Source organism: Mastomys coucha, unplaced genomic scaffold (genome assembly GCF_008632895.1).
Source record: "Mastomys coucha isolate ucsf_1 unplaced genomic scaffold, UCSF_Mcou_1 pScaffold22, whole genome shotgun sequence".
Lineage (NCBI taxonomy): Eukaryota > Metazoa > Chordata > Mammalia > Rodentia > Muridae > Mastomys > Mastomys coucha.
In genome coordinates, this window is record NW_022196905.1 from 188,274,559 (window position 1) to 188,282,503 (window position 7,945).

The following is a 7,945-nucleotide window of genomic DNA, read 5'->3' on the forward strand; positions in this document are numbered from 1 at the left end:
TTTACACACATATATAAGTTAACCAAAAAAGTTCCATCATTTCTAAACCACCATGCCAATCCAAAAGCATGTTAGTTTATTCTGCTCCACACACATTGCGGTGCTTTCATGAGTTAATGATTTTCTTACTGAATTACTGAGCAAAAGCCTTAAAAAGAATAAAACAAAACAAAACAAAAACCCTGAAGCATCCTTTATCTTGCTCTTCCTCAGCCACAAGATAGTCAAGTATAGAATCCTATTCCCTTCCAAATTGTTTGCTTCCCTGGACCTGTCAAAGCCTGCAGAGCCTGAGCAGTCACCTGGCACTCTTCTACCTACCACACCAACAAGCTTTCCCTGGGAGGCAATGGCTTGTCTTTCTCATCTTGAACTGGATATTTTTGGCTTTTCTACAAACCACTGGTTTCTTTCTTTCGCATGCTCTGTTGAGAGATTCCAAAATCAAACAAATGCTTCTGTTTGCAAACAGGAAGTTACCTCCTAACTTCAGCAATGCCCTATAATATCTGAAAGGATTATGACTTTATCCCCGACACCTTTGGACAGTTTCATAGGCCAGTGCGCCTTCTTACTTAACTACATAACTATTAACCTTCAGTACCTAGAGATCCTACGTAGAGACATTCTAGGTACTCGCTGCCCAGTGAGGATAGCCAGTGAGGGGAGGTACGTTCTGAATTCTGCTTTGCTTTAAAGTTTCTGTTTTCATGGCTATGGGAGGACATCTTTTTTTCCCACCTTTTCTTTCTCCCTTTTGCTCCTGACCCGGCTCACTCCTGCCCCTGCTCGCCCTGACCCTATTGTGTCTAGACCCACCATGAGGAAGATTTTCATAGTGTGGTAGAAGAGAAGGCTATTTACCCATATAGAGCTTTCAAAACTACTCACGCAGCACAGTAACCTAGTTCTTCCCGCCAGGCTCAGAACCATCCAAATTAGGATCATCACCAGAGGCAAACTAAGCCTCCACTGCCATGAGCTCACAGGGAGGCATGATAGGCATTTCATATTTAGATCACAGAATCTTTAGTTGCTCTTCAGGCTCAGTGATGGAGACAAGGCAGCTTAGGGATTGAGGCTCCATGCATATTATTGTGACATTTTCTTTTAAAAAAATATATAACTTTTAATATCTGCATCTATTTCTGAAAGTTCACTGAGTAACTTTCAAATTTGCTTACACTCTAGATTTCAGAATACTTGACCTTGGCGCCCAACTATCAAGAAAAGACATTTCTGTTTTTCTTCCTGTTTTTCGGCAGAAATGGCAGCTGGGAGCTAGGTAGACACAGTGGCTCACTTTGTTTACCAGCACAGTTGGCCTGGGTGCCACACGTAGAGCTTTCAGTCTCTACTGACTCCAGGGAGGAGGTTTTGAGAGTCCAGGTTAGGGACTGTTGGCCAAGCAGCCATCCAGATGACATGGGCGTGAACTCAGGGGCCAGAAGCAAGATCATGTGTCACAGCCTGGAGGACCAGAAGTTCCGGAGCAGGACATTATTGTGAGCCTGGCAGCGATGCTGTGACCCTCTGCTCCTTCTCAATGACACAGATGGTAGAGTGTTGGTGACCCACGATAGACGGTTGCCAGGTAACTGACAGACAGCTGGAGGGACTGCTGGAGACTGTCTTCCAAGCATGGCAGAACCTATGAGGTCTCAGCAGGGAAAGGAGTCTTGAACTGGTAGGAGTCACAGAGACCAGAAATCAGGGTTTGCTAAGGAAGGCCTTGGTTGAAGGGATATGCTTTTCCATCCTACACAGCTGCTATTCTAGATCACACGAGCAATTTTAAACCATCCAAAAACACCACCCTGAAATAACAGAAACCAACCCATCGAACTGTCAAATATGTCTAATAACAGGCACCCCCAAAATAATCCACAGAAGCACCCAATATATAGGGTTTCTCGTCTGTGCATGCTCACAGCGCAGCTGCTGGGCACGCTCGCAGCGCAGCTGCTGGAGACAGACATTAGGTTGCACTCGTGGCAGCAGCGCTGTGTGAGCTTCCACTACCATCTGGGTTGTTCCCTGAAGTTACGTGTTAGGGACCGAACTCCACACACTGGGCTATTGAGTTGACTGTGGGCAGCACCTTCTTCTACCCTTGCTGCGCAGCATTTTCTCTGACAATGGCTGGCAGCTCTAGGTGGATCCCTTCGGGTTTCAGACCGGAAGTCCTGTTCCGGCAGCTTGTCCCTCATTCCTCCTCCTGAAAGCGAAGTACAGAGTCTTTGATCTCCTCTTTCGGCTGCAAGCTTAATTGTGTGTTTGTTTCTCAGTACCACGCAGATGAGCTTAAATACCAAATCACGTCCTCAGTTGTCTTGTTCCCAGTCTTATTTGCAGAACTGAAAACAATTTCAAGTCCTATCTATTACCCGGTAAAAATTCAGCATACAAATTATATTACCCCTCAGTCCTTAACCCTTCTCTGTGCCTCATCTGCTCCTGCGTCCATCCCTCCAGCTCACAAGCTTCCAGAACCTCTAGTCTTCCCCAGGCATCTGAGCGACCACGTCATGCCTTGCTTGGCTCTCACGGCAGAGAGGATTACACTGGGTCCTTGCAAAATGAATTAGCAAGCTATAAGGAGGACTTTGTTCTTACGTCTCTGTCCTTCAGGGCAAAGTTCTGTTCTTAGCTGTACCGACTTCTCCATCCAAAAATCCAGTCTTACCTTCCCTCACAAAAAAACAACAGCAAAAATATGGACTTTGACTGTGGCTTTGATCTGAGAGAAAGTGACACTCACGATTGGCTTGAAAACCTTTCTGGAGCTGCCTGGCTGCTGTCAGCTCGCTGACTGTGTGACTTCATTGCTACTTTACACATGCCCAGAGGGATTAACAATGGGAACAATTTTAAAGTCTAAAAATAAAAGTCAGTAAACAAACAATGGGGATTGTCAAGCTACAGTAAGTCGCCCACAGTTGTATTTTTCTCTGACTTCCAATCATTTGTTGCCAGCTCTGAGGACAAACATCAGAGCTGTGGTCTGATCCCCTGCCCACAAAACAGGTCTGATGGCATTGTGTGCCGCACCTGTCAATCACCACAGACTCCACAAGCCACTAGCCCAGGGCTAGGCTGAGTCTGATTTGTTGTAGGCTTGGGTGAGCTAGGTGATTCCTCTGTGGACAGAGCCCCGAATCTTTCCTGTAAGAGAGAGACAGGAGGCTGGAGAGATGGCTCAGTGGTTAAGAGTACTGACTGTTCTTTCAGAGGTCCTGAGTTCAATTCCCAGCAATCACATGGTGGCTCACAACCATCTGTAATGGGATCCAATGCCCTCTTCTGGTGTGTTTCAAGATAGCTACAGTGGACTCATATGTATAAAATAAATAAGTAACTCTTTTTAAAAGAAGAGGAGGAAAACGAGAAAGAGGGGACGAATGTCGGTCAAAAGAAGAAATCCACTGTAGTCCCATGGTTTTGGTTCCTCTGCCAGCTGCGTTGTCTTTGGATGACTGTTCATCCTACACACACATGGAGTTTCTTCCCTCACGTCTCCATGAATAAAGGGAATGGGTTAGTGTTTTCAAAAAGGCACATTGGTAAAGAAAAGCAAAAGGAAATAGCTCTGGGAAAGGCAGCCAATACACAAAGGCTAGAGAGTTCCACAGGAGACATCTTTCTTGTTTTGTTTTGTTTTTTTGTTTTTTCAAGACAGGGTTTCTCTGTGTAGCCCTAGCTGTCCTGGAACTCACTCTGTAGACCAGGCTGGCCTCGAACTCAGAAATCCGCCTGCCTCTGCCTCCCAAGTGCTGGGATTAAAGGCGTGTGCCACCACTGCCCGGCGAAGAGAGATCTTTGAGACTGGCTTTCACTATGTAGCTCTGTTTATCCTTGAACTCACAGAGATCTGCCTGCTTCTGCCTCCAGAAGTACTGGAATCAAAGGCATGCCCCCCCTTCCCCAATCTTCAGTCAGAGCTGTAATCTTTTACGAAGTTATTCACTGCACACACACACAGTGTATTACTGTTCCACCAGTGTGGGAGATACTGGCACTCGATGGCATCACCTGAGCTGGGAGATAGGAGCCACGTTCCGTCTTACCCTTCTGTAAGGAGAGCCCCAGTACCTCAGTGCTGTCTATTCCACCCCATCGTCCATGTGAAGAAGCCACCACACAGGCTCTGACTATGGTTTTGCTTCTGATAGAAATCTACTGGAAAATAGCTACTTTTCAGGTCTGCTAATGTAACAACTGAAATAGACAATAGCTTATAATCATGATAGACACTGATTACATCCCTAGGTACCAGGCCTCACACAGACTAGGCTCTCAGTAAATATAAGTTGGATGAGTGAATGCTTTCTTGGATGGATTTCTAAGCAGCGTGATTGGTAGGATGGCTGATTAAGGCGGCTTCTCAGGGTCTCCTACACTGAATCTTCACTCACCCTTGGCTGTATCATTTTCTCATCTCACCCACCCAAAGTCTCCGAAGGGTGCCTTCCATGCAGAGACAGTGAAGAACAGATATGCATTAGGGAACAAGAACCCGGACACAGCTGCCTGCCCTGACCTCGGGGACACAGTGGTGGACGTTGTTCAGGAAGACTCAGGTTGGGGCAGCCATGTTTGGATGGAATGAATCACAGAACATGCTGAAACCGGGGATGCCTGGACAGAGGAGGTTACAGAAGATCAAGTTCAAGTTCTGAGCAATATTATGGAGGTGTGAAACTTGGGCAATTACACAAATAGCGTTTTGCAACTATACATTTGAATTGAACCCTGAATGAGCCTAATTCCATTATGCTGCTAGGGTTGTTGTCTGATCTTCTTACAAATAGATAGGGTGCTATCAAAGTAGGCAGAAACGCCTGTGAGTGGTGCATTGCTATAAAAGCACAGACAGAAAGAATACGCTGGCCTCTGGGATTAGCTGAGATGTCTATAAATGAGACCGACTCAATAAACTGTAGGAATCTCTAAAATATAATGTTATGCAACCAATTAAAACGATGTTTCAGAATTGGATGGATGGTTCAATAGATGGGACCACTGGCTGATCTTCCAAAGAACCAGAGATCAGTTGCGTGTACCCACATGACATCTCACAACTGTCTGTAATTCCAGTTCCAGGGAATAATATCCTTATACAGATATACATGCAGGCAGAATGCTAATGAACATAAAATAAAAATAAATAAATCATTAAAAACAATGTTCCATATTTATTGATAAGGAAAGATAGTCCCATGACAGACCTGTAGAAAACTAAACTCGGCTACAAAGCTAATCATGTCTACTATGATGTTTTTGTAAAAGTAATGCAATAAGAAATGAGGCTTTAGTTTCTTTTTCTCCTTTTCTGTAGTGTGTAAGTTTTTTAAAAGTAGGGTTTGGAGCTGGAGAAAGTGCTCAGTACTTAAGAGTACTTGCTGCCATTGCAGAGAACCCTTAGTGTGTGCAGAAAGGGAGGGAGGCCTCTGCTCCCTTCCTGTTCTTAGGTCACTGGTCCTGTTGGATGAAGGCCGCACCCTTACGGCCTCATTTCATCTTAATGGCTTCCTTAATGGACCAGATGACAAGTATATACTGGGGACTCAGGATTCAACATTCATTCTGAGAATATAACACAAATGATAACAAGCAATGGTTGCTAATTTCATTCCCAGGAAAGACTTGAAATTAAAACACATTTTCTCCCCTCATTTTCTATACACACACACACACACACACACACACACACACACACACACACACAATGCATAATTGTGACCTAATGCTATCTGCCTGCAGACTCCTAAACCCCTCCAACCTTCTGTAGGATACCTCTTCCTTTAACGTCCAGACAGCCAATACCCAAGAGTTCACATGCTTTCCTGTTAAAATACTTTACATGTATGAGGTTTTTATGTTTGTTTGTGTTTTGTACAGACCTATGTCTGTCTGTGCATCCATTGCATGCCTGCTGCCTATGGAGGCAAGACGTGGGTATCAGGTCCCCTGAAACTGAGTCATAGCTGTTTGTGAGCTGTCATGTGGATGCTGAGAATTGAACCTCCTCTGGAAAAGCAGGTAGGACACTTAACTACAGAGCCATCTCTCCCACCCCTACACATACTTTCTTAAGCCAGGGTGCTGCTTGGAATACACATTTTTCTTACATATAAGAATTATGTAGCAACTTCTTTTTTTTTTTTTAAATAGTATGTTCCTCTTTCTCTTATGTTTGCAAATACGGGATTTTAGCCATACCTGTGTGATAGTTGCTGCAATTCTATATACACATGGCTATAACTACACATCCACGGGTCCTTTTTTCAAGGCTTGAAAGGGTCAGTTTCTTGAGTCAGTTCCCGTTGCTTCTGTACAAGCTTCAGAGTCTGAGACGCCAAACCAGAACACATGGCAAAAGTATTTTAGGGTTTGGCACAGGAATTTTGAAAGACATTTCAAAGCATCTATGTCCCAACATCTATTTGCAGACTAGAATCTGGAGGCATGGAAACCAGAAGTTCCCATCCTGCACGGGGTGTGACCACACAGTCTTTGGAGAAGTTTCACCTTGAGAGGTGTGGGCCTTGCTGGTTCTTAACAGCCTTTCTCTGAGAGCAAATACTCCACGCCGGTGGACAGGACCCCATATCCAGAAAGAAGCTGATGTCCTCTGAAACTCCCCTAGGGCATTTAGTTATGATATACTCTCTTGTGTCCCAAGCTACGTATCTAAGACTGGCTTCCCTCTTCGGTTCCCTGACAATTAAACTAATCTCATCCCCCTTTGCCTCCTCCCTCTGTCTGCCTTGAAAACATTTCTCAGAGCATCCAACAAAGAGTTTGTGCTTAAGCATTCAAAACATACTATTGGAGCAAGCATAAATACAGCTTCAAAGTCTTGTCCAGGAAACACAATGGACTTACTGTGGGCATCCGTGTCCTAGAGGGACATTTATGGCAATAGCAAAAGGACAGATAATGGCCTCATTTGGAACAGCCATTTGTACCATAAATACATTTCCTCAGATAAATCCTCTGATTATCCTCACACTGGCCAGACAGCCCCACTAAGTGGTTTGCTCCAAATGCTACAAAAGACCCAGCTTGTTTGGGTCTACATCACGGGTTGCAGGTGAAGAAATACAGTCGGTGGTGGTGGTGGTGGTGGTGGTGGTGATGGTAGGGTTCCCTTAAGAAAACGATTGCATTAGTGAAAAAGAACTGGCCTGGTGGTGGTGCTCATGTCTTTAATCCCAGCACTTGGGAGGCAGAGACAGGTAGATTTCTGAGTTTGAGGTCAGCCTGGTCTACAGAGTGAGTTCTAGGACAGCCAGGGCTACACAGAGAAACCCTGTAAAGAACTGGGTGCACATGCAGGGTTTGGGATTATCTTGCAGGAGGAGCCAATACTTAATATCAGCCAGTCACCTCCACAGAATCATAAGGACTGTTTCTGGAAAAATGGGTCACAATTCAAGACCCTCTAGAGCATCTTGCAAATATTCTCAAGACCACAAAAGAAAGCAAAGTTACTTTTCTTTCAGAAGCAGTAAGGGTGAGAGTGGGCAGTTGGATGCTGGGCTGTTAACTATTCTGAAGCCAGGTTATTTAAACCCCACCTGGGGATCCATCCCATATACAATCACCAAACCCAGACGCTACTGTGGATGCCAACAAGTGCTTGCTGACAGGAGCCTGATATAGCTGTCTCCTGAGAGGCTCTGCCAGAGCCTGACAAATACAGAAGTGGATGTTCATAGCCATCCATTGGACCGAGCACAGAGTCCCCAATGAAGGAGCTAGAGAAAGGACCTAAGGAGATGAAGGGGTTTGCAGCCCCATAGGAGGAACAACAATATAAACCACCAGTACCCACAGAGCTCCCAAGGACTAAACCACCAACTAAAGAGTATACATGGTGGGACTCATGGCTCCAGCTGCATATGTAGCAGAGGATGGCCTAATTGGTCATCAATGGGAG